Below are 27,244 nucleotides of genomic sequence, written 5' to 3'. Positions count from 1 at the left end.
CAATGGTAACCACCAGTCCAATCTCCAATGCTGTGTGTTTTTTTTTTGTCGTTTTTATCTTCTACTTACGAGTGAGATCATATGGTATTTGACTTTCTCGCTCTGACTTATTTCACTCAGCATAATACCCTCAAGGTCCATCCATGTTGTCACAAATGGCTGGATTTCGTCATTTCTTATGGCTGAGTAGTATTCCATCATGTGTAAATACCACATCTTCTTTATCCATTCGTCCCTTGATGGGCACCTAGGTTGCTTCCAAGTCTTGGCTATTGTGTATAATGCCACAATGAACATAGGGGTGCAAGTACTTTATGCCTTTGGGTTTTCAAGTTCTTTGGAGAAATACCCAGCAGTGGAATAGCTGGATCATATGGTAGATCTATCCTTAATTTTCTGAGGATACTCCAAACTGCTTTCCATAGTGGCTGCACCAGTTTGCACTGCCACCAGCAGTGAACAAGGGTTCCCCTCTCTCCACACCCTCTCCAACATTTGTTGTTTCCTGTATTGTTAATTATAGCCATTCTGACTGGAGTGAGGTGATACCTCATTGTGTTTTGATTTACATTTCCCTGATAGCTAATGATGTTGAGCATCTTTTCATATGCCTGTTGGCCATCTGTATATCTTCTTTGGAGAAATCTCTGTTCAGATCTTTTGCCCATTTTCTAATTGGATTGTTGGTTTTTTTGTTGTTGCGTTGTATGAGTTCTTTGTATATGTTGGATATTAACCCCTTATCTGACATGTGGTTTGCAAATATCTTCTCCCAGTTGTTAGGTTGTCTTTTCGTTTTGTTGATGGTTTCCTTTGCTGTGCAGAAACTTTTTAGTTTGATGTAGTCCCATTTGTTCATTATTTCTTTTGTTTCCCTTGCCCGGTCAAACATGGGACTTGAAAATATGCTGCTCAGACCAATGTCATAAAGCGTACTGCCTATGTTTTCTCCTAGAAATCTCATGGTTTTGGGTCTTACATTCAAGTCTTTAATCCATTTTGAGTTGATTTTTGTGCATGGTGTAAGGGAATGGTCTACTTTCATTCTTTTGCATGTGGCTGTCCAGTTTTCCCAACACCATTTATTGAAGAGACTCTCCTTTCTCCATCATATGCTCTTGGCTCCCTTGTCGAATATTAGCTATCCATAAACGTGTGGGTTTACTTCTGGGCTCTCAATTTTGTTCCATTGATCTGTGTTTCTGTTTTTGTGCCAGTGCTATGCTGTTTTGGTTACTATGGCTTTCTAGTATAATTTGAAATCGGGGAGTGTGATACCTCCAGCTTTGCTTTTTTTCCTCAGGAATCCTTTGGCTATTCAGGGTCTTTTGTTGTTCCATATAAATTTTAGGATTCTTTGTTCTATTTCTGTAAAAAATGTTGTTGGAACTTTGATAGGGATTGCATTGAATCTATAGATTGCTTTAGGAAGTATGGACATTTTAACAATGTTAATTCTTCCAATCCAAGAGCATGGAATATCTTTCCATTTCTTTGTGTCTCCTTTGATTTCTTTCAACAATGTTTTATAGTTTTCGGTGTACAGATCTTTCACCCCTTTAGTTAAGTTTATTCCTAGGTATTTTACTCTTTTTGTTGCAATTGTAAATGGGATTGTATTCTTAATTTCTCTTTCTACTACTTCGTTGTTAGTGTATAGAAATGCAACAGATTTTTGTACATTGATTTTGTATCCTGCAACTTGACTGTATTCCTTTATTAGTTCTAAAAGATTTTTAGTGAACTCTTTAGGGTTTTCTAGATATAAAATCATGTCATCTGCAAAGAGTGACAGTTTCACTTCTTCTTTTCCAATGTGGATCCCTTTTATTTCTTTTTCTTGCCTGATTGCTCTGGCTAGGACTTCCAGTACTATGTTAAATAAGAGTGGTGACAGTGGGCATCCTTGTCTGGTTCCTGTTCTTAGAGGGATAGCTTTCAGTTTTTCTCCATTGAGAATGATATTTGCTGTGGGTTTGTCATATATGGCCTTTATTATGTTGAGGTATTTTCCTTCTATACCCAATTTATTTAGAGTTTTTATCATAAATGGATGCTGTATCTTGTCAAATGCTTTCTCTGCATCTATTGAGATGATCATGTGATTTTTATTCATCATTTTGTTAATGTGGTGTATCACGCTGATAGATTTGCGGATGTTGAACCATCCCTGCATCCCCGGAATGAAACCCACTTGATCATGATGTATGATCTTTTTAATGTATTGTTGTATTCGATTTGCTAGTATTTTGTTGAGGATTTTTGCATCGATGTTCATCAGTGATATTGGCCTGTAATTTTCTTTTTTTGTGTTGCCCTTGTCTGGTTTTGGTATCAGGATAATGTTTGCTTCATAGAAGGAGTTAGGAAGCCTCCCCTCCTCTTCAATTTTTTGGAAGAATTAGAGAAGGATAGGTAATAAGTCTTCTTTGAATGTTTGGTAGAATTCACCAGGGAAGCCATCTGGTCCTGGACTTTTATTTTTTGGGAGGTTTTTAATTGCTGTTTCGATCTCCTTGCTGGTGATCAGTCTATTCAAATTTTCTACATCTTCTTGGTCCAGTTTTGGAAGCTACTAAAATTACCTATTTCTATGATAAGAGGGTAATGAATAGACACACACTAAACAAAAGACTATATATGATGTGAAAAACATATAATGTGGGAGGAGGGGAGTGAAAAAGTAGAGCTTTCAGAAAGAGGTCAAGCTAAAGAATCTATCTACTCAATATAGACTGTTATATGCATAGTATATTAAATAGGATCTTCATGGTAACCACAAACCAGAAACCTATAACAAGCAGGAAAAAAAGTAAGACAAAAGAAATCAAACATATTACTAAAGATAGCCATCAAACCACAAGTGAAGAGAGCAAGAGAAAAAGAAAGGAACTGAGAAGAACTACTAAAACACCCCCCCCAAAAAGAAAAAGTGACAAAATGGCAATAAATACACATTTATCAATAGCTACTTTAAATGTCAATGGAGTAAATGCTCCAATCAAATTCCATAGGGTGGCCAACTGGATAAAAAAACAAGATCCATGTATATGCTGCATACAAGAGACACACTTCAGACCTACAGACACTCACAAACTGAAAGTGAAAGGATGGAAAAAGATATTCCATGCAAATGGTAAAGAAAAGAAAGCGGGGGTAGCAATACTTATATCAGACAAAATAGACTTTAAATAAAAAACTGTAATAAGAGACAAAGACGGGCACTACATAATGATAAAGGGAACAATCCAACAAGAAAATATAACATTTGTAAATATCTATGCACCCAACATAAGAGCACCTAAATATATAAAGCAATTATTAACAGACATAAGAGGAGAAATAGACAGTAACACAATAATAGTAGGGGACTTTAACACTCCACTTACACCAATGGATAGATCATCCAAACAGAAGGTCAATAAGGAAACACTCGCCTAAAGGACACATTAGACCAGATGGGCTTAGTAGGTATATACAGAACATACCATCCCAAAACCACAGAATACACAGTCTTTTCAAATGCCCATGGAACGTTCTCCAGGATTGATCACATATTAGGCCACAAAACAAGTCTCAATAAATTTAAGAAGATCGAAATAATACCATGCATCTTTTCTGACTACAAAGGTCTGAAACTGGAAATCAACTATGGCAAGAAAACCAGAAAAGCCACAAAAATGTGGAGATTGAACAAAATGCTACTGAACAATGATTGGGTCAATGAAGAAATCAAAGAAGAAATAAAAAAATTCCTGGAGACAAATGAAAATGAAAACACGACATGCCAAAATCTGTGGGATACAGCAAAAGCGGTTCTACGAGGGAAGTTTATAGCAATTCAGGCCTACCTCAACAGAGAAGAAAAATCCCAAATAGACAATCTAAAAGTGCACCTAAAGGTACTCGAAAAAGAACGACAAACAAAGCCCACAATCAGTAGAAGGAAGGAAATAATAAAAATCAGAGCAGAAATAAACGAAATAGAGACTAAAAAAACAATAGAAAAAATTAATGAAACCAAGAGATAAACAAAATTGACAAACCCTTAGCTAGACTCACCAAGAAAAAAAGAGAGAAGGCTCAAATAAAGAAAATTAGAAACGACAGAGAAGAGATTACAACGGACACCTCAGAAATACAAAAGATAAGTGAATACTATGAAAAGCTATACGCCAACAAATTGGATAATTTAGAAGAAATGGATAAATTCTTAGAAACATACAACCTTCCAAAACTGGACCAAGAAGATGTAGAAAATTTGAATAGACCAATCACCAGCAAGGAGATGGAAACAGCAATTAAAAACCTCCCAAAAAATAAAAGTCCAGGACCAGATGACTTCCCTGTTGAAATTTTAAAAATATTGATCAGTACTTCCATCAGTCTATGTAACAACTTTATGTGAATCTGAAAAACACACTAATCTTCTAGGTAGATGCAGCCCTGTCCCAGAACAGGGGCTTGTCAAATGGAGTACAGGCTGCCTCCATTTCTCTCCTTGGCCTGACATCCTCAATCGAATAAACAACTTGCACATTTGCGTATGGTGGCCCTACATCTTGCACTCCCCAAATTATGTAATATACTCTCCTACCAAGAGCATATGAGTATATCTTATTATTATTTTTACTTGCATTTCTTTCCTGCTAGTAAGATTGACCATCTTTTTATATATTCATTGCCTTTTTGTCATTACATGCTTTTTTAAGCTACAGTTATTGGCAATTAATTCAATATTTCTTTAGTGATATTGCTTTGAAATATTAAGGTGAATGAGCCTACCTGTAGGTAAAATATTAATCATTAAAGTGTTTTAAATATATTTGCATAGTAAAACTCATTTAAGTAATTGAATTCAGCTAATAAATTTACATGTTTTATTGTCAATTAATTTCTGCATACATGCCATCAAATTCATTAAAAATTAGCAGATGGGTACAATTAGCCATGAAAACACATTACCAAGAATCCTATGCATTGTTAATTATGGGACTGGAAAGCTTAATTACTCTCATCAAAATAATTGATAAGCTTGTTATATGTGGTTTTGCCATATAAGATAATAAGAAACAGAATTTCCTGAAGTTCATTGGCATTTGAATGGAAAATATCTATATTCGCACCAAAAAGCATTAAAATGCATTATTTATTTTCACAGGTAGGTAACTAACTCTTAATTGAGCCTGAATAGTACAAGGAGTTGACACTGTAAAACTGGTTCCTGAACCACTTGTCATGATCCAGAATTAGACTTCCTAAGGGCACTGACATTGAAGAAGAAAGTACAAGTAACAGATATGAAGCCATTCATATATGGGCCTCACTTTTTCTTCCTTAGCCCTGTTATGACTCACCTTTCACTCCAGCGCGAGTAATATAAATCTGAGTGCAATTCCTTGCATATACCAGAGGAAATAGCACAACTTAATTGCCCTCTTGGTTTACTTTGAAAAACTGTTCATTTTGAGAATACTTTAGTCAAAACAAGGTACAGTCCTATTTCTCTAAAATAGTTATAAGGTACAACTGACATTGTGCTGCCAAATATTTCTAATCAATCACCACAACCTTCTCTACCAAATCACGATGTAGCCCCAGACTGTTTTTCAAGAAATTAATTCATCTATTGATTCATGCCTCAAAGTACCTATTGAAAATTTAACATGAAGCAGGACACAGTAGTGAAAAACTAAAAGCCTTTGTTTCCAGATTAACATTCTTAATGGGGTGCCAGAGAGTAATAGAAAATACATGAACATAGACTCTTTTCTGTGGTGATTAATGGAGATAAGTGAAGATAAATAAGGGTAAGAACATGGTGAGTGATAAGTAGGGTACTATTTTAGATGGGGTAGTAACTGAAGATGGCTTTGCTAAAAGGGGTTCTTGGTAAAGACTAGAAGAAAATGATAAAGTGAGTGAAACTCCTATATAAGGGAAGAGCAGTTCAGGCAGGCAGAACAACGGAGGAGCTCTGAGATGAACTGTGCTCAGTATCTTTGAGGAACATAAGAAGGTCAGTGTGGTTGGAAGTGGAGACTGATAAGAGATGAGGTCAAAAAGATAAAAAAGTATCGGGTAGATCACACAGAGTTTTGAATTTTAGTCTGAGTGAGGTGAGAAACCAACGGATTGTTTCAAAGAGAAGAATGTCATAATCTAACTCAGGTTTTAAAAGGTCACTTTTGTTGTATGGATTGTAGTGGGCAATAGTGGAAATGGGAGGTTATTGCAATAATCTAGCTGAGAAATACTGATGATTTGAAGTTGAGTGATGGTGGTGGAACTGGTGAGGAATTGCTAGATTTGTGAAGTTAGAGACAATAGTTTTTGTTAAGTTAGAACCAGTAGTTTGGGATGTGGAGTGTGACAGAGAGAAATCAGGATTTTGGCCCAGAGCAACAAGCAAAATGGAGTTGTCATTTTATGGGGTACTAAATTTTTAGGATATAAATAGTGATTAACTTACTTAGACTGAACTACTTGGTAAAAGAAATAGACATTTCTCTTGGTTTGGAAGCTCTGAAAAAATTAGTAAGGCACTGGGGGACGCATGAAATGAGAAATTTTGGGAACCTCTGGGGTATGCTGATGCAAGCAGGGAGGCAATAATTAATGATTAGGGAGAAAGAGCAGACAATTACAAGAGGAGCATATAAATAGCTGGGAAATAAGGGAATCCCATGCACAGATGGAGGATATATTCCTAGATACCACCACCAACTCTGTTTCCTTTGAAAAATACAGAAGTGAAGTCTGGGACAGTTGATTGTTTTGTTGGTGGAAGTGGTGGATATTATCTTTTGATAGCTTTTATTTTCATCGCTTGAAAGTGAGAAATAAGGAGAAGGACATGAGGTCTGAGGTGTTAAGAGGTGTAAAATAGTCACTGAGAACATTAGAAAAGTGAACTAGCTGGGTAAATGCGATAATTTTGCTGAGTAGCACCAAGGATCAACTTGGTGCTAGTGTTCATTGATTTAAACAGACAATGTGGTTTTATATTTATATACATACATTTAGCTATTTAGATGGAGATATGAAATAGAGAGTTAGACTCAGGGTTTTCTCATTCATGTACAATAGAAAGAGTGAGTCTCCAAAGAGATAGAAGTGTCTATAAGGAGGTTTTAAAGAGATGTTTGGTGCAATATAAACTAGATAAAGAATGAACAGAGACCATAGGGGAAATAAGGATCAATGAGAAGTTGGTAAAATCAATGGATTAAATAAGTTGGTGGATTTACATTTTTTGAAGTTGTAATACTAAAGCAAATGTGTTGAAAAGGTAGAAGGTATTAGAAGTGACTTTTACCAGGATATCAGCATCAACAAGAAATAAAACAACAATTTTGTTTTGTTTGTTTGTCCTTTTACTGTTTAGTAACACTAAGTTAGTTGCTAAAGTACTGAAGAAATGAGAAATGAGGTGGTAATTTGTAAAGAGCTGCAAAAAACAATGCATGACATTGTTATTATGAACTTCAAATGAAGGGAAGAGTTTTAAAGAAATTGGAAGATAATTATCAGGAAGAGGCAATGAGGAGTGAGGTGAACATACCCTCTATCTCTAAGAACAATGTTAGCCTGGGGAATAGAAAAGAAAAGAAAAACTACTAATCAAGAATGTTGAAGAGGAATCAACCAAACCTAGAAGAGATAGTTGTTATCACTTAAAGCAAGAAGGTGAATGGAACATCAGCGAGGACGTTACTGAGAGAGGAAATCTTGGTGAGTGGAGATTTTGACTTTCAGAATGGAAGGACTTAAGGCTGGGAAGGGAGTGTGAGTTAAGTCTGTGTAAAGCCCAAAGGAGATTAGTGTCTAAGTGATGAGGCATGAGAATGAATGATGACCTGGGAATCTTAGATTTTCTGTAAATCTTAGGGTTATTGAAATAGTTTTCGTGATCATTTAGGCAATTTGAATGTGTGTAAGAGAGGGTCTGTGAGTGTGGTCCAGGGAGGTGAGGGTAGGGTTTCCAGGAGCATATGAATTATGTGGGTCCCTGATTCAGGAAAACCATTAGTAATACTGAGCCAGTGAAAATGCTTTGGTCCCGGAAGGAAGATTTAGGATAGATTAGAGTTTTTTTACTTGAAATGATACATATTTTCCATAAATAATTTTAAAGACATACACTGATTTCCAATTCCTAGATCCTAGGAAATATCTAGTACTTTTATGCCTGTTGTCTTTTATTTATAAGGAAATCTAAATCTAAAGTCCATTTAGGAACATGGTTATGATTGATTGACTGAATATAGAAGGAAACTAATACAAATATTATATACAATTTTGGATAAAATGTAAAGCACTTCAATGAGAATTTTGTTATAGAGGATACTCTACCACCCAAGGGCCCCATAAGACAAATACGGTCATTTTCCAAAGCTCCCTGACGCAAACCAACATTTGTTGATCTGATTACAGGTGAATGTTCAACTTGTTGCAGAACTCTTTTCTACTTTAAGGAATAATTGAGCTAAAAATAATCATTTATTTTATAACCTAATTTCCTCTTCAGGCTTCTGAGTGATCTGAACTTTCAAGTAAAAGTTAATTGTTATGTATTTTATAACCATAAATTCATTTACAAATAGTGATCCTAATATTCCTCAATTCAGAGATCAGCCTTCTGACCACATCGGGCATATGGAAAAGTGCCAAATTGCAATGTTATAAAGAAAACAAAATCTGAATATTCAGCAGTAATTAATCTATTTGGGAAATGCTGAGAATAATTTCTCACACAATATGATCAATCAGTTTAGCAACCAGAAAGAAAGGAGCAATCATTTTGATGGGCAATATTTAAAGTATTCAAGTCACTCCACAAAAAATCTGAGAGGAGTAAGCTAAAGCAAGTTGGTAGAAAATGAGACCAAAAAATATGGAAAGAAACAATGGAATGTAGAAGTTACAAGCACACAAGAGGGATGCCAAAGATTCAAAGAATTGTGATTGTGTGGTCTTATGGTACCTAAAAAAACAGGAAAATAAAATCTTTGTTAATTTATCTCCTGAGATTTGAAATTTGTTTCCAGAGTATATACTAATGATTCTACATCATAAGTAATTTTAATTTATTACAATAGTTGTCAGATTTAGCAAATAAAATACAAGGTGACCATAAAATTTGAATATCAGATAAAAAATACTTTTTAAGTAAAAGTATGTCCCATACATTATTGTTATTATTCAATGTTATCTGAAGTTAAATTTAACCAGGCTTCCTGTATTTTATCTGGCAACTCCAGTAATAGTGCTTATATAAATAAAGTAACCCCAAACTGTCAGAATAACTAAGTCCTGTAGTTTTTATAACCTCAGAGATAGAATTTACTTAGCCCTGTTACGATAATTATTATGACTTTACCATGGAAAATGTCAGCCACATGAAAATGGTAATTTATATTACCCTAGTGTCCTCAAATGTACAGTGGGAATAATGTCTACAGTCATGAGTCACTTAACAATGGGGATGCAATCTGAGAAATGCATCCTTAGATGATTTCATCGTTGTGTGACATCATAGAATGTACTTACGCAAAAGTAGATGGTATAGTCTCCTACATACCTAGGCTATATGGTGTTAATTTTATGGGACCACTGTAGTATATGCAGATCCATCATTGACCGAAACGTCATTATGGAATGCATGACAGTACTTCATAGGTTTGCTTAACAGATTATCAGAGATGTATACGTAAAGCACTTAATAATGTCCTTAACAAACAGCGCTGTTATTACCATCCACCTCAGGCCTAACTGTAGGTTTACTCTCTGACTTGATATGTGGTTTGATGTTCAAGAGAGTGAAGTATAGAACAGTGGGAGCATAAAGGACCTTAGAAATAATCATTTCAACTTCATTTTAGCAGAAAATAAACTGAGATTTAGAATAAAAAGGTATGTTTAAAAGAATATATGCTAAATTTAGGTATTTAGTCTTCATTTACTTATAAAGTCACTAAGTTATGGTAAAAATCTATAAACAATACTATACATTATTTCTCAAGAAAATGAACAGGGGGTCAGGTGTTCAAAAACCATCTCAGAGGGGGAAACTGACATGTTCCCCATCTTGGTTCATTTATTGAGAGCCAGCTAAAGTTGGTAGGTCTAGGTGAGCTAAGGAGTTTGGGAAATATCTAAGAATATTTTTAATGCAATTTGCAATTTCGTAAATTGTTGAAAATCATGAGAATGGAAAGAGAGACATCGTCTCCCTTCTCAATAATGAAAAATATTATCTCTGACTTTACCGTATATTGCTTTTGGGCACGTGTTTAATTTAGTTGAATTGAACTGAAACCATTACAGAATATAAAGTAACCAAAAATACTTCTATAAAGAAAAAAATGCTGGAAGTTAAGGGGGAAACTAGTTATACCATATCTTTGAATAAGTATTATAACTAAGAATCCTGACGAATGTGTTCTATCCTTATTATTATTATTATTTTTAAAAATGTACATGGTGCTTGTGAGGGTTAATTTTGTGTCAAACTGGCTGGGCCACAGTGTCCAGGTATTTGGTCAAATATTATTTTGGACGTTTCTGTGAAGGCATTTTTTTGGATGCGATTAACATTTACTTTAAGTAAGGAAGATTATCCTCCATCACGTGCAGGGCCTTCTCCCAGTCAGTTGAAGCCCTTAGGAGAACAAAGACTGGCCTCCCCTCAGCAAGAAGGAACTCTGCCCACAGAATGCCTGTGGATTCCAACTGCAACACTTCCCTGGGTCTCCAGCCTGCTAGCCCACCTTGCAGATTTTGGATTTACAAAGCCTCCGCAGTCACATCAGCCAATTCCTTAAAAGAAATCTCTCTCTCTCTCTCTCAGTCTCTCTCGTTATCTATATTTATACACGCACAGATACACATACACACACACGTGATATAGATGTAGAGATAGATACATATATAGATATAGCTATATCCCCTAATGATTCTGTTTCTCTGGAGAACCCTGCCTAATACACAGTGCTTATATTTTTTCGTCAATTCTTAACAAATAGAAAGTGTCAGCTATGCAAATGCATCTTATATTAAAGCATCATCTAAAGATGTGAAATGAAAGTCAGGCAAGCAGAAGATAATCAAAATTAAAAATAAATATAGAAGGAAACACTTTAGTTCATGTGTCTTAATGTGTAGTATGAGAATTATAATCGAAAAGCATCTAAGTAGGATTCCTTTGCATTCATATTTATAAAAGTTGCCCATTGTTTTAAAGGTGTTGCATCGTTCGATAAGAACCATTATTTCAGGAGATTAAAAACTTAAAACTAATAATAAGAAGACATAGTGTAGTAAAATACGACTCATTTGTAGTATGGCAGTGCGGAGGGGAGTTCTATACCTAAGCCTGTTTGTGAAGTGGGCAAGGGCAATAGTTAAATTTGCCGAACTTACATACCAACAATGATTAAACAAATATTCTTTTTTTCTTTCCTTTAGGCCTCTCACCTATCCAACACCGAACACACTTGGATGTTAATGGTAGACAGATTGCACTTATCCCGGCTTTTAGTTTCATTCAACCCCTCCTAATTGGAGCCCCGGGCCTGGATCTCTCACAAATCACATCCTGTACAACACTGCTCTGATAGATAAATAAGTAGAAAAAATGAAAACAAGGCAGACTAGGTTTTTAGGAGACAGACTGAGAGAGGAGACATCCAATAGCCTCCAGCTCCTAACTGTGCTGAAGGTTGTGGAGAGGTGATAATGCGCTGTGTTCTTTGTGGCAGATTTAGACAGGTCCTAGAGGCCAGAAGGGAGATTTAAAATTAAATGGCAAACAATTACTATCAGTATGAAAGGAGTGTTCACTACAGCTCTCTGCACAGAGTGTTGATAACACATGTACCTCCAATCTGGTGTTCTGAAAAGTTCTGAACTGGGATAGAAAATTCATTGTAAGCAAGTGGGCAAGTGCGATGATCCAACAGCTCTGAAACTCTGGGAAGGAGCAACAAGGCGAACCAGCACAGAGAAGGTGTTCTCAGGAAATCTAGGTCAGCCCAAAGGTCGAATTAAGACTCAGAGGGCCTCCGGAAACAGGTTATGATATCATTGTTTATAGCATAGATGATAGCTGCACAAAGATAGCCTAGTTTATGCTCAAATTATTTTAAGGATTTGGACATTCTGTTTAAGTTTCTCTAAGAGTTATTTTACTACAAGAAATGTGCTTCTGTGAAGTTCACGGTATTTCCTGGCCTCCTTCCTGATTGTAGGTGTTGGGATGTCTAACATTAGCACATCGGGCCTTAAAATAATGTGCAAGAACTTTGACTGTCAGAACACTAACTTGAAATGTATCTGTACCCTGTTTGTACACATGAATTAATTTGGAGAAAAGATTAACTACATGCTATTCATTAGTCATTAACTTAATTGCAATCAGTGAGCAAGGGGACAAAAATGATGTTGTTTTTGCATTTTTCAGTTATTTCTCTAGGAGTCAATGGAAAATATAGAGTTTAAAAGAGTAGGTTATTTTCATAATCTTTTTTATATTTTTTTTTAAGGAGGATTAGCTCTGAGCTAAAATTTGCCGCCAATCCTGCTCTTTTTAGCTGAAGAAGACTGGTCCTGAGCTAACATCCCTGCCCATCTTCCTCTACTTTATATGTGGGAGGCCTGCCATAGCATGGCTCGCCAAGCGGTGTGTAGGTCTGCACCTGGGATCTGGATGCCCCCGGCCGCCGAAGCGGAACGTGCGAACTTAAACTCTGAGCTACCGGACTGACCCTTGTTTTCATAATCTTCGAGAAAAAGAATGAAAACTTAGCAAGTGCACTCATCAGGCAGTGATGATATTTACTGTTTTTTATAGGCTATGATTTGTAAAACAATTCTTTGAATATTTCTTTTTTTTCATATATACTCTTTGAGGAGTTGAAATAAGTCACCACTGGAAAGGTTCTGACCCTGTTTATGGCCTTGTGAGCCTTAAATCAATAGACTTGTCCTTCATATACGTGGTCACCTTAATGTAATGGCATAATTCCTTCTATAAGCTAAATGCTTGTGATAAATTGTCCATTATCTTTACCACTTATTCTTATTAGTGAATAAACTATGTCTTTCGTTCTTCATCTTGTATTTCTTCTGTTAAGCAAGTCAATATGAAGTGATGGTTCTGAGCAAGGACTCTGAAGCAAAAATGTCTGTCTTCAAGTCTTGACTCTAGAACTTTTTAGCTATGTAATCTTGAGCAAATTAGTTAACGTCTCCATGCTTTGGTTTTCTCATCCATAAGTAGTACCTAATGCATATATTGTAAGAGCATTATATAAGTTATACACACTTACAATAAACTCTGGCACATAGTGAGTACTTTATACATATTGTCTATCATTACTACAGTCTGTTCTATGTACTTCATTGGCACTGCCTCAACCTGATCTCCATCATATTCCATTTAAGTTACTACAACAACCTCTTACCTAGTATTTTCCTCTAATCTTCACCTACCTCAAGTTGATACACAGTGTTGCCATCATGACCTTACCGAATGCAGAACTGGTTATATCACTCATCTGATTAGAATTCTTACATTTTCCCCATGTGCCTCAAAAGGAGCTCAAAATTATTTCTACATTTACATCCTTCTGCGAGTTGATAGCTTCCCGCTTTTTTAGCCTCATCTATTTCCACATGTCATCTTGAACTTTGTATTTTAGCCATATGGAACAATTTGTATCTTCATAAACACATTCTCATTCTCCCTATGAGAATGTCTTTGCACATTATATTTAATCTGCCTGTTATACTGATTCTCTAACAATAAAATTCAATTCATCCTTCAAAACTCAGTTATCAAAAAAATGTTATTAATTTTCCCATCCCCATCTGTATTTTATGTGTTCTATGACCAAAATATCAATGCGTTTTTACTTGTTCAAAGTATTTTTAGGTTGTATTGAAATTGTGTTTTGTTTCTCAATTTGTTTGAGTTATCACATAGTTATTCTGTAGTTTATCTTAGGATTTTCAGAATCTACCATTGTAGCACTCTGAACATAGTAGGTCCTTCATAAATGCTTGTAGGAATGATGAAATTGTATAAATTGTGTGCTTTCTTGCACCCTGGTAAAATTTGTGGAGTATGAGACAAACCTGTTGGTAAAAGCAACTTATTCTGGAAAGCACAAATTAACGGTAAAGACTAATAGAATCTAGACCTTGGAGTCAGGGTTGGGAGGTGGTACTTGAAGAAGAAATTAAGCATTCCCCAACCCTTGCTGTATGCTACAAAAAGAAAAGAAAACAAACGTAAGCAATTCAGAAATGCAATTATAATAATCAATTCAGAAGTACAATTACAACTACAAACTTCTTGGAAAAAAACCCGTCACTGTTGTATTTGCTTCTTAATTCAACCTTGAAGTAGTCTTTATTTCCCACCTTTAGGCTGGATCCAGAATATTCTGCTGCTGTTTTAACTTAGTATGTCAAAGATATTCATAATCCTTTAAATAGTTGTTGGAAACTATGATTAGATGCCTTCGTAATATCATACTATATTTTTGTAAAACAATTTACACAAATGTTGGGAAAAATGACACCACAGATTAAATAATTATAAATAGGACCTTGCCCTTTATAAGAACTGACACTTGTGAGAAGGAAGGAGAGAAGCGCTCACCAGTTGGCAGTTCCCCAGACCCTTCAAACATTAAAATGATTGACTTTTTTTTCTAAAGATTGGCACCTGAGCTAACTGTTGCCAATCTTCTTTTTTTCTTTTTTAATTGCTCTTTCTCCCCAAATCCCCCGAGTACATAGTTGTATATTTTAGTTGTGGGTTCTTCTAGTTGTGGCATGCGGGATGCCGCCTCAACATGGCCTGATGAGCGGTGCCATGTCCGCACCCAGGATCCAAACCAGTGAAATCCCAGGCCACCAAAGTGGAGCACATAAACTTAACCACTCGGACACAGGATCAGCCCCTAAAATGCTTGACTTTTTGTATAAATGAATAGGATCAATAATCCCCTTTGAGGTTAGTCAAGGTCAGGAGGGGAGCAAGAGCCTTGTGACCAAAGATAGGAGATATAACACAGCATATCTTCAACTAGAAAACGTGGAGATGGATTTGTAGTTATAAAGTAATTAAAAGCTACTTAAATGTGGTGCCCATAACATAAGTCACATGATTTGTGCAATAAATACGTCAGATCTGTAACTAATTTATAGTACTTAAACAGGTAGGCAAATATAAAAATCTTTGCACTAGTTGAGATTTTAATGTAAGTTAAAGTTTATTATGGAGACTGATATCTTCACTACAATTACTCTTATACTGTTGGACAATTAAGTTACGTAAATTTTTTGCTATTTTAAAAACTGCTACATCAACTTCATTTTACCTAGATTTTGGCTGAATTACTGATTACTTTTCTCAGCAATAATTCTTAGTAAAACAACCAAATGGGTAATATGAATTATGTTATGGCTTTTGGTAAGTATAGACAAATTATCATTAAAAAGCTCTCTTTTTTTGGCTATATGTTTTTGGCTTTCACAGTTTATAATATCAGTATATGCACAGTCTATCTCACTGTAATTTCATCAATAAAATCATTTCATATTTTGATAAGAAATTATTACCCTACTGCTTAGATTACCCATTTCAGTTGATAGTATATGTTTGTATTTTTTTTTTTTAAGATTTTATTTTTTTCCTTTTTCTCCCCAAAGCCCCCTGGTACATAGTTGCATATTCTTAGCTGTGGGTTCTTCTAGTTGTGGCATGTGGGACACTGCCTCAGCTTGGTTTGATGAGCAGTGCCATGTCCGCAGTGGAGCGCGTGAACTTAACCACTCAGCCACGGGGCCAGCCCCATATATGTTGGTATTTTTAACACATATTTTTGGATTTGTTTTCCTGAAAATATTTTCATTTTTGAGAAGTTTACAGTGCTTGCATCTTTTCTCTTAAAAGTGTATATGTAAGCAAAATTTGCTGGAACATAAAATCTATTATTAGATTGAGTGTATATTTAGTAAAAATTTCAGTTTATACAAATGTACACACATATTCATAAGTAGCAGAAAAGTATAAAGGAAAACTAAAATATAGTATACTTCTGGACAATTTTTATTTTTTTCTTTATACTATTTTGTGTTTTTAATACATGCACAATGAGTATCTCATTTTATAAAAACTGCTATTTTTATTAAGGTGTACTTTGTACCATTTGGTAAATAATTATGTGCAATTAAAGTGAATAAGTTGATAAGTTTTGACAAATATATACACCCATGAAACCATCAATATTTTTGTTAGCCCCAGAAGGTCCTCGTGCCCCTTGCAGTCAATTACTCTTTCTACTCCTGGCTCCCAGATCTGTTTTCTTTCATTATACATTACTTTGCATTGTATAAAAAAATTAGTATAAATTGAATCAAACAGTTTGAACTCTTTTCTGTCCAGTTTCTTTCACTCAGCAAGAACATGAGCCTTGGAATAAAATGGTCCTAAGTTGAAAAATAGCCAGGTATCTCATTATTGTGTAACCTAAGGTGTGTTAGTAAATGTTTATGGGTTTAAATTACCTTACTTGTAAAATGGTGATATTAATACCAACTTTGAGAGGCAATTCTAATATAAGAAACCATGAAAAATGTAGTACATCATTGGGATTATGGGAAAAGTTGAATAATATTGTTTAATAAATGTTAGTTCTCTTATCTATTCATTTCCAGTTTTATATTTTAATCCAATATCTTTTCTGAGCATAGATTTGACTTCTAAATAAGAAATTCACTTCTCTTTGTGGCTCCCATCCTTTTGATGCAAGGACTGTGCTCAATTGAAGGTGTGATTTCCTGAAAGAGTTTCTAGACAGAATCTACGGACATCCTAACTTACTTCCTGTATTAGGTTTCTCCAGAGAAATAGAACCAATGGGATTGAAAGATATAGATATAGATATAGATATATAGAAACATAGATATATAGATATAGACCTATAGATCTATAGATCTAGATGTTAAAGGAGATTTATTATTTCGAGGAACTGGCTCACATGATTATGGAGGCTAAGTCCCACAGTCTGCCATCTGTAAACTGGAGACCCTGGAAAGCTGAGTGTAAAAGTCTGAGTCTGAAGGCCTGAGAACCACCATAGCTGATGGTGAAAATCCCAGTCCAAGGGTCAAAAAAGATAAGAAAAGAGGTCCCAACTCAATGAGTGAAGCGAGGGAGAAAGGGGCAAATTCTTCCTTCCTCTGCCTTTGTTCTATTCAGTCTTCTAGGAATTGGATGATGGCCACCCACATTGGGGAGGGCAGTTTACTTTACGGAGTCCACTGATTCAAATGCTAATCTCATCCAGAAACACTCAAACAGACACACCTCAAAATTATGTTTAATCTAGGCAAGCTGTGGCCAGTTAAGTTGACACATAAAATTGACTATCACCTTCCCTAGCTGTTTTCCCTTCACTGTTTTCAACTGAACTGTTTTCACTGTCCAATTTAGTTTTTTCTTTTAAGGAGTAATATTTTCAAACCCTGAAAGTAGTATTGCAAAGCCATTTTCAACCTGTCAAAAACCTACATAAGGTAGAGACTGCTTATGCTATGCACCCCGGAATAGAGTGGACAAAGTGGCAGATTGGAAGCTATGAACTGGTTCAGCATTAGGAACTCCTCACTAAGACTGCTGTTGCTAAAGACCAACTTGTCAACAGCAAAGCATAATCGAGCCCTCAGTGTGGTACTTCCCTTCCAGGAGACCACCAGCACAGGATAGCAAGTCAATTCATCACAACCCTTCCACTCTATGCATCAGCAATTCATCCTTACTGGGATTACACGTATTCCAGATGATGCTGTGCCTTTTCTGCAGGCAGTGCCTTTCACAGCATCACAATCCTAGGGCTTCACAATATGTTTTGTCTACTGACATGAAATAATGCATAATACTGTAAAAAGAAACACATTTTACAGTGAAGGAAGTATGACAATGAACACATGGCCATGAGATCCACTACAATATAGTGCATTATTTAGAAGCAGATAACTTGATGGAAATTTGGAATTGCCTATAGAAGGGTTGGTTCCAACTTGGGTTGGTATGCTTTCCTCCAGGATGGAATATGGTATATTTATTGAACCAAATGTTGATTGCAACCCCAAATGCTAGGATAGATGGGTCTAGAAAATAGAAAGATACTTTATTTGCAGTAACTCTTCTGTGGAATTTGTCCTTCCTAGCCTCATTATTTTAGGAATGCAGGATTATTGCGGTTAGATCTCAGTAGCAGGATGCTTCCATCAGTGGGTAGGTAAGAATTCCTGAACATAATACCACTGTGGCCAGGGAATTTTGGATTTCTCATGCTAGTAGACTATAGACGCAGAAATGAATTAATATACTGGCAGACGTAATTGATTCTGATCATGTTGAAGAGATAGATTTGTTGGGACATAATATTATGAATGAGCAATAGGTTTTCTTTTGGTGCATCCATTCTTAGAGATAAGAGTGAACAGGAAATTGCAAACACTACAGCCTGACAAGGAGAAGAAGAGCAAGAGCTGAGAGCACTCCATAATTAAGCTCCCTGTTACACCACCAGGCAAGTCACCTGGCCCAGCTGAAGTGTTCACCAAGGTTGAAGAAAATTTAGAAAGGGTGGTGAAGGAGAGAGATAATGAATTATTACCTTGGGACAAGCTAAAGCAGTGGGCACTGTAGCTCGTTTCACTAACCTCCATATTATTCATTTTTAGAGATGACAGGACAATATGAAATTGAAGAGTGAGTCAGAGTAGAAACAAGAAGGAGAGTGTTCTGTGCAGGAAAGATTTGAGATCGACAGACCAACTAAACTTCCTATTTGTTCCCGGAAGTCAAAAGTCATGGCTTTTTGAAGTAGGAAGAAAGTCTGCTCATACATCTGGCTCAGTTATTCTTCAGTATATTAAGGTCAGTGCTATTCTTAGCAGAGCTTTTGTTCTGATCTATTGCTACTTGCTCTTTTGTGAGCCCTTGCTAAGAAGAAGCAGATGGACACAAAAGACACACGCTTCCCAGCAAACCATCTGCAGTATATCTACTACATCCATTTTGTTCTTGCATAATTACACACTTTCTTCAATTCTGATCTAGAAAGACATGCAGGACTTATAAGTAAAAAGCTTCTAATCTCTGAGTGTTTCTACTCTTTTCAGCTCATCTAGGCAGACATGAATGTGCCTAAATAATGAATCTAGCTCCTTCTGTTGGTGAATCTGCTGACCTCCCCAAGAAAATGAAGTTACGTCATGTCAAATTACCTAAATAAACAAAGGACATTTTAAAAAATATGTTTTCCTCTGTTTTTGAATAATTCATTCACTACTGGAAATTTAGGGCATTATTGCTAATTATCAAATTTGATAATCTCTCGCATAAGGATTCCATGAGGTTTTCAAGGCATGAGATTATATATGCATGAGAAAATATGACTGGAAGCCATCAGGAATTATATACAATATCTGAAAAATAATGAGAAATGCATTTATTAGTTCAGAAAACCAGTTTATAAAATTTACTGACTAAAGTGTTTTGACAGGCGGTAGAAATTATAGGTAGAGAATTAATAGCGATTCCAAATTTAGCCAGAACATAATGCCTCTCTTTAATGTCTTATTAATATGCTCCAGCATTTTGAGACCACCGTATAGGAAAAGGAAGATATATTTTATTTAAATTAGTAGGACGGTTTTGCATTAATTTCATGTCAAGAGTGTATGCAACTAGCTACAATAGGATATAAGGAAGATTTTCCATTAAACTATTGAACTAAAATTATCTATTTGAAATTTTCTAATGATGGAGTTACCATAGGCTTTTAATTAAAAAAACAAGGAAAGAAAGGAGCATAAAATGTAAAAGTAAAATCATTGACTAAATGAAAATTCATGGAACTGTTCACAAAAACTGCATACCAACTATCCCCTTCCCAATTTTTATGCTTCTGTTTTAACGAATTTGTCCTTTTATCTGTGATTAATCCCTCCACAGGTATCTGAATCACAGCAACTTTTGTCTTCTCAGTAATCTTTCACTATCGAACATTGCCTATTTCTGTTGTATATTCTGACTTCTCCTCTCTACAATATCCATTAAAAGAGCATTTAAAATTTTCTGTGGAAAACAGCTCTTTAAAGCTGCTGTCCCATTCTCTCCTTCCCCATCACAACCATTTTCATAGGTGGTTTCTTTACCTCTCATTCATTACTCCAACCATTCCAGCAGTCTGTTGCCATCACTTCACAGCTCTAACTAATTCAATTCATTTCAGCAAATCCATCTTAAATGCTTACTCTCTGGCAGACACTGTGATAGAGTTGGGGAATGCAACTGTGAACAGGAAAGCAAAGGCCACTGCTCCTCTAGGAAAGGACAGAGAATAAGTGAACAAATACTAATATTTACAAATAGTGATAAATTTAAAGAAAAGTGTTTTGGCACAGAATGGGGTTACCTACCTAAGTAGTGAGTAGTGAGTAAGTTTCATGTTTTCTTTTAATAGATGACAAACTGGGATCTAAAGCCAACCATATCAGAGGAAGAAATAATTCCTGGGAAAGGCACGAGCATAACCCAAATCCTAAGGTGAGAAAGAGTTTATTGTGTTCTTGGAAATTAAAAAAAGGGCTATGGAAACAGAGCCTCGTGAGTAAGGAGGAGAGTGCCAGGGAAGAAGTCACAATGGTAATCAAGCTCTGATCATAAATGCTTTATAATACATGGTAGGAAGCTAGGGTTTTTTAGAACTGTAAAGAAAAGTCATTGAAAAATTTTAAGTAGGGAAGAGATACCACATGATTTTATCTTTGAAGATGTTGAAAGGAATGAAGAGGTGCAGGGGGCAAGGATAGAAACAAGCACAGTTGGAGTGGTCTAGGTAAGCGATAATGGTAGCTTGAACTAGGATAGTGATAAGCTAAGTCAGAGAAATTTTAGAGGTAAAAAGGTCAGGATCTGTTAAAGGACAAGGACTTAGCAAGCAGAGAAACATAGGATCAATGAGTACACCCAGATTTGGGTGTATGATAAGTGAGTATATGATGACGAATGGTTGATGACAATTCAGGTGATGTGAATATGGGGCTGGGGAGAAAAGAAGTCAAGAATTTTGACAAATGACCTCAAACAAATAAATCTAATGAACAGTTTTAGAGTTTCCCCTTTCACTTGACCTCACAGTTATTTGATCCATTTAAAGACAGTCCTTCAGATTCTCAGAAACAGCACACTATTTTTTTTTCCTTCCTACCCAACAGGCTGCTGATTATTGGTGTTCTTTGACAGTTCTCTTTGTTTTCTAAGCGCTCTATGTTTTGGAATTTCACAAGATTCTGTCCCAGGATTTTTTTTCTTGTACTCTTTGCTTAAAAGATGTAATCTACATCCCTCTTCTACAGTTTACATGCTGACAGACCCTAAATGTATATCCCTCAGACATCCATTTTGAATCACCGACTCATATCTCCAACTGTCTCCTCAATCACCCTATTTTGATATCCAGAGCCCTCAACATCAATACATTCAAAAGAAACCTAATAATCTTCCCTTCATCTAGAATAAATCATCACCTTTCTAGCTATTTATGTCAGAAACCTAGAAGCTTTTATTTCTGTTTTCCAGACCATCCTCCCAATCCCATCAAAATTACTTATTCAAAAAATGTTCTTTACCAAACTCTATGTCATAAATGATGACTTCAGTGACAAATAAAGAGAACAATTTGTTAAAAATATAATCACATAAATAAGAACATATTTAAAAATTGTTGTATAACTGGGAAATGCTGTGACTTTTTACTTATGACTGTTACGTGACCTAATTTAGATTAGAAAGATTCAGCATAGACACCTCTGAGGAACAGCTATGTTACCTCTATTTCCTAATTTTTTTAGTCACTCGCGTTTTTCCATACTCATTGGGCAAGTCTCAATCTTCTTTTGGATTTTTCTATCGCACTCTAAATGTTCTTTCTGTCATCCCCTCTTGTCTCTCTACATTCCAAATTGTTGTAAGAAAATAATCTTATAAATACAACAAAAATCTCCTAAAATATAAAATGTTATCTCCTGGTAACTTAAAACCTAGTAGAGTGTTTTCTTTAATCTCATTGTGGGAATCAAGATTCTACATACCTTCACTTCAGAACATGTCACCCCAACTAAAATATGCTTTTTCACTCATCATCTCAGTTATCTCTTCTTGGTATGTTTCTTTTCCACTCTGGTCCCTCTTCTGGATAACTCAGACTTTAAGTATGATACTTCCTTATGTATATCTTTCCTGACCTCACAAGCTCTGTGCTATCCCCACACAAAATATATGTGCTCAGGCCACCGGACTTTATCTTCTTGCAATCATCACAATTGCATTTCAATAATTATTTGTGTAATTATTGATGTAGTGTCCATCTTCTCTGATATGTTATAAACTCAAATAAGGCAGGAAATTTAATTTTTTTGTCATTATTTGTATCTCTTGTCCTTGGAACACTGAGCAGCTACACCAAAGAGCTCAATAAACAAGTAGTAAATGAGTGAATGTTTCACCCTCAGAGTTATACACAAGTGGATGAGATCCAGTGCAGTGATGAAATATGCACAATTTGATCACAATGCAGTCAGCATATATAACAAAAGTGATCAATTTTACTGTTTAAATAAATACATGGATGATAAGTTGATATTATATAATTTATTACTGGAAGATCCCTAATGTGAGACAAAGTGTAAATTGATTATTCTTTAACTTTGTCTAATTGAATTTTGTAAAAATTACTTACTGAAATTTCAAGTCAATATTTGATAGTTGATAGTGGGTGTTATTTTCACATCAATATTCAAACATTTCTTTTAATATGCTAGCCACTTATTTGCTCTAATTTTGCTAGGATGAAAATTGTTCCATAGTCAAAGAAAGTGGGTTGATGAAATCTGGTAACTATTGCTTTTAAGCAGTGGAAAACACTAGTATTCATCCTTCAGTTTACATAAGGCTTCATTCATCTTTTAGATATTGACTTGACTACATTGTAGGTTTATTCAATATCTTTACAACTTATCTCTTATAATACATATTGGTATTCTGAAAGCTAGATATGTCTTGATTTTTGATGATATGAAAGAAATTCTAACGAAATGCAAAAAGATAAGATGTTAATTAAATGATGTAAAGAAATACTTTGTCTAAATTATTGGAGTTCTGAAATTCTATCATAATTTGGTCTTATTTCTTGTTAGATTTTATAGCGGACAATATAAATTTTGGCATAAAGTGGCAACCATCTAGTACAGCAATTCCTAGTTCCATTCCATGGATTAATGTTGAGCTGGTTATACTAAAATCACCTGAGGAATTTTGTAAAAATATGTATTAACATGCCTCACTCCTAGAAATTCCAATTAACACGCTGAGAGGGGAGCCAACTTTTTTTAATTTTAGCATAAAGCTCCCAAAGGAGTTCTCAAGAGCACTTGGTTCATCCAGGTTTGAGAATCAATAATACCATTTAGAGGTCACAAACTGCCTGCCAGTGGGCTGAATCCAACTCACAGAAATGATTTCCTTGGCCTATGGAGTGTTTTCAAATGTTCAGAATCAACATATAATATTCAAATTTACAGCTTCTCTTGAAAAAAGAAAAATTTGACAAAAGAGAATCTGCATTATTGAATTACAGCAACATACTAGATCTGTTAGCAACTGCCTCCTTTATATATTTATTCTTCCATTTGTCTATTCAAACTAATATTTATTTATAGTCTATTCTGCGTAATATTCTCTAGTTGCTCCAGAAATTAAAATAAACAAAATGGAACTCAAACTCTTGCGGGAAAAACAGAAAATAGTATATATGTGCTCTTTGGTTCAAGATTGTCCCAACAGTCACCGTGGTCTCCAAGATACTACAGCCAAGTGTCTTCTTGCTATTTATCACCACACTTGTACAAATATATTTTTTAAAGACAATTTATCTCTTCCCTTTTTGTTTTTATTTTAGCTAGAATAGGGCTAGTTTCTATGAGAAGAAACAACAAAATGTTAAGTGGCTTAACCCAAAATAATTTGATTTCTCTTTTATGTTACAGTTCAGTGTGTGTGTTCTTCTGTGGTGATTTGTGAACTCGTTTCACTTCCATCTTATGACTTTTAGATCCCCTGAGACTTCAAGATCATCTGTGACCATTTAGTGGAAGGGAAAAGAAAAGGTGTACATAGTATAGCATATATGTTTCATAACTCTGCAATTATGTAATTCCATGACCTGGAAGTGACGCCCACCATTTCTCCTGACATTCCTTTGGTAATAACAAGTGCTAGATCCCACCAGAGGCAAGGGGCGCTGGGAACTGAAGTCCCTGCCTGGCGGTGCCTTCGATTCGACTTTATGGAAGAGGGAATAAGAGTATTTGCTGGACAGCTTATCTTTGCCAAACTCTCAAAATTTATAAAATGAAATATGTACCTAGAGGGCTGCATAGTTTAAGAAAACATGAAAGAACAACTTTCTTTTGTTCAATATGCAAATAAAGAGAGGCTAGAAGGAAAGTTCTACCTTGTCTGTGTGATACATCTGTGCTATATTCTTGGCACCCATAGGCAATTGAGTTTGACTTCTGATCTAGCCCAAACCTTGATTTTAGGGAGTGAGAAATGATTGCAGTAGGGAATAAGATTTTCCTAAGGCCACAGAATGAATTAACAGCAGAACAGGAAAGGACATGAAATAATTCTACTAACCTCAACTTGAGTCCTATTTCTATTACACGTTTATTCTTCTCTATCGTTATATAACTCTATAAAATATGTAGAAAGCTGTGTGCAAGACTACACATATGTTCTCTTTCTACTTACATGTTAACAGATATTTATTTTTATCTTTACAGTATTTCTCTTTCCTCTGGTGAGAGTACTTCCTTTGTGAAACTTCACCTCCTATTTTCCACGATGATTTTGGAGCAGCAATTGGTGTACACTTCTATCATGGCCGCAGAGCTGAACATGTTAACACAAGATTGTTAAATCATAGCACACATCCATAGCAAGGACCATGGCCCATGAATATGCAAATTATGCAAAATGGACCAATCAGAGATTTTCCTTGGGAATAGAGTGGAATAAGAGGGGGGCTGCCCTCCCTTTTGCCCGTCCCTTCTTTTTGGTGATGGCAAAGCATTTGATAGGATCCCTTTACCTCATTTTCTATAATGTTTGGGAGGTAAACTAGTCTCTCTTCTCCAAATAAGTCAAGGGCTGGTGACAATCTTTCCTCTGAAATGTTCCCATCCTCTGAAACTACAGAGGTGGGGCATTCGGAAGATGGCCTAAAAGAAACGTGATGTGCTTGAGAGAGGTCGTATGGATGGGAGTAGCGGTGAGAGCATATTGACATTTCTGTGATTAGTGTGACAACTTTGTCTGAATTTCCTGAAAGTTGAATGGTCTTTGCTGGAGATGATTGAGAAGTAAGCTGTCTTCTTATAGCTGCCACAATCTCAGCTCAAGAAAACTGTGTTCTGGAGACAGGGACTCCAGAAGGAAGAGACTGTGGGGTGGACCACATAGGAGAAATGGAAAACAAGAAGTTAAGCCTGATACAAATCCTCCAAAAATAGAGGATTTGTTAGTTCCAAAGAACTAACAAATGTACCCTCACAAGTGAGTCAGGGTTCAGATGCCTGCCACACAGAGGAAAATGATAGGCATTATAGGTTAGATAGAAAAGCAGCAGACACCAACAGAAAGAGAACAGCAAAAACACCCCAAGTACATGACGCTGCTCACAGAAGATAACGTAAGATAAACCAAAGAGCCGACAGCTAACCACAATGGGTAATACTAGAAAAAAGGGTATTTTCCCTCTCTCTCTCCTCTGCCCCAATACTAGAAAAAATACTAATGGTCTGAGGGACCCCTCGCTGCCCACTACCTTCCTTCAGGATGCTGAAGCTGCAAGTTTAACCATAGGTTTAATATTAGTGGCACTGAGAAGCATTTTGGTTTTGAGTTTCTCATTTCAAAATAAATGGGACAGGGATTTACTCAGTGCTAGACTATTTTTGTAGACAGCAGATTTGGTGTCAAACTGGCCTACCCACCCTTACCCTTTTGCTTTTGTTTTTAGAGCAAGCCTGTTTTTCCTCAGATGGTACATCTTATTTTTTTTTTTCCCTACAGTACTACTTGCATTTTAATATGTTGATGTATTTTATGGAAAATATAACACGCCAATGTTTTACTCCCCGGCACCTTCTCCTTGTCTGAGCAGCTCTTCGGAGACATTCCTAATTGAGAGCTCTTGGGACTTTAGTGAATTGCCTCACTTCCCAGAATGATGAGCTTTGGGGAAGGGAGTAGGGATGCATAACCTGAGGACGGGGACTGTGCTCAGTGGAAGACTATCGCTGTCATTTCTGATATCTGGATGGTGCTGCCTAGTTGAGCCTATTCTGCTGGCCTTTTACATCACTGGTGGTGATTTCTCTAAGGGGGTACATTGTTTTATCTCCAGTTTAGTTCATTTTGGGGTCATGAATTAATGAGTAGGATCTGTATATATCTGAGACCTAATTTTAGAAAAAGAGGCAGAAGCTGGTTAGTTGTTGACCAAACTCATTTCTCTTTCTTTGAGGCAAATTAGACCCAATTGTTACCCACCATTGCACATGACTGTGTGACTAGGTTTTTGATAGTGGAATGTGGGGGGAAATGACATATGCCATGTAGAAGTTTGAGCCTTAAATAGTGTCCCACACAATTCTCTATTTTCTTTATTCCCCGACTGCTGACCAGATTAGGCATCCAGCAGACAACTTGAGGGACCTAGAAGATGGTATGAGCACAAGATAGAAGAGCCTGAGCTGCTATATCACTTATGGAAGGTTGCCTACCAAACATCCACACTGAGTGAGAAAAAACAGTGTATAGAGACATTGAGAATTTGTTTGTTTCAGAAGTTCTCCTACCCTAATCAGAAATTATTTATATTTTTCTTCCAAGGACTCCAGAGCTCCATAAAAATAAAAATATTTTCTGGGCATTTGATTTTAATGCTTAGGCACAGCCCAGGACTCTTAAGAATTGTTTCTAAACTTGTGATGATCTGCAAGAGATAGGTTTGCTATGAGTCCTCTGGGCACCACAAGGGGGCAGAGTTGCCTCAGCCCCTCAATCGGCCAAAGTCTGCATTGATGATCC

Source organism: Equus quagga, chromosome 18, assembly GCF_021613505.1.
Source record: "Equus quagga isolate Etosha38 chromosome 18, UCLA_HA_Equagga_1.0, whole genome shotgun sequence".
NCBI lineage: Eukaryota > Metazoa > Chordata > Mammalia > Perissodactyla > Equidae > Equus > Equus quagga.
Note: the sequence above shows the minus strand (reverse complement) of the source record.